The 1,605-nt window shown below is 39.6% G+C and overlaps 1 pseudogene; it reads left to right on the top strand.

Annotated features, from left to right (window-relative positions):
* The first annotated feature begins 361 nt into the window (after window positions 1-361).
* LOC105530622 lies at window positions 362-973 on the top strand (annotated as a pseudogene).
* Window positions 974-1,605: the final 632 nt, after the last annotated feature.

The raw sequence follows: 1,605 nt of genomic DNA, 5'->3' as shown, positions 1-1,605 counted from the left end.
GTTACGTACTAGGTTAACAACTTTGCCTGCTAGACTTTACAACTGCTTGTTTAACAATGGAACACAGTAATCAAAGAATGCCCGGAAAGCTTAGGGTGGGAATGCTTTTAGACACTATTGAATACACCCACACTTTTACACCTGCAGTTTTACAAGCTCAAATTAGAAAACCTATCATGTTAATAAAAATAAAAATATTGGAGGGAGCGCCCTTCCAGGAGAGGGAGTGGCTGCCATAGTGAGAGGCTGGTGCCGCGGCTCTTTCCCTGCAGTCCTGCCCTTTCGCTGCAGTCCTGCTGAGGACGTGTGCGTCACGGGTGCTTCCTTCTTCTGTTCGGGTGGAAAGCTTGGGATGTGGTTAATGCCACCTACAGTTCTCAGAGCCATGCATGGCCAGATCTCACTGTATATTATCAAAAGCACATCAGTGCCAAATAATTGGTCATCTAATGTTAAAACCGCTTAAGGAAATTTGAAAATACAACATGCAGCACACTGACAATACGTCAAAACTTGGATTTGTTCCTTCCTGATAAAACAGCTGGTGGTTTGAATACATCTCAGATCCTGGAAATGGACCAAAAAAAAAAAAAAAAAAAATCAAATACTAGCATGCTGTCTCCATTAAATGCTGCTCATTGCCAAGATGAAAAAGCACACCTTCCAACCATGAAATCCTTTGGTACTCACAGGAGCGACCGACAAACCAAATCTATTGGGTTCTAAATTGTTTATAAAAATGTGAAAGAGGCATTTCTCATCTATATCAATGGAAACATTTGTTCCAAAACAAGACTTTCCGCAGACCAAGAGACCACTACAAGCATCCAGGACCAGGCAGCCATCCAGGACCAACCTTCCAGTTCTGTCTGTGAACGAGGTGAAGTGGGGGTGGCCATGGCTCTTGTGTTTGGTGATCATTGCCCACGCTAAACCAGCGTGCATTGCACACCAGCCTTACCACCAACATTAAAGAAATGGCAGTCAACTCAGACTTCTTCATCAAGATCTTTGAAGCCTAAAAAGTATTCAAAGGGATTCAAAATCTTAATTTTTAAGAATTAATGATACATATAAAAACAAAATACAGGCAATAAAACATGAAAATATAGTTTATAAAAGATTTAGTTATTGGTCTAAGGAAACTGAAAAAGAGGACTAGTACTAAGTCCAGTCTAAGAATGAAACTGTAAAAAAAAAAACAAAAAACAAAACAAAACCCACTAGAAAGAAACAGACTAGAAATTCTTCGTCAAATTAAAACATATTGTAACTCTTCAGACAGATAAGCCTTTATTAGCCTGTGGCAACCGTGCATGGAGCGGTGAAATGACACACTAGGGTAGACAGACTCCAAAAACAGCAGGGGAAGAGGGCCTTGCTTTTTTATCCTCTTCAGGTTTAAGGGGGTATTTTTATTCATCCTTAAGGGGTTTATGGCAGTTTTTCTGCTACAATTTGCATTTCTCCTTTAATAACAATTTAAGGGTCAAAATCAAGCCCTTGGTAACCTTTGTATCTTGCATAATACCTAGAACTGTGCCTTGTACTTAAATGTTTACTAAATTGGAAAGGATTGAAAAGAGGCAAGAGGATCTTTAATGT

The sequence above is a fragment of the Mandrillus leucophaeus genome, unplaced genomic scaffold (genome assembly GCF_000951045.1).
Source record: "Mandrillus leucophaeus isolate KB7577 unplaced genomic scaffold, Mleu.le_1.0 Scaffold833, whole genome shotgun sequence".
In the NCBI taxonomy this organism is placed as follows: Eukaryota; Metazoa; Chordata; class Mammalia; order Primates; family Cercopithecidae; genus Mandrillus; species Mandrillus leucophaeus.
The sequence above is the reverse complement of the archived record's forward strand: the minus strand, read 5'-3'. Positions and strand labels throughout refer to the sequence as shown.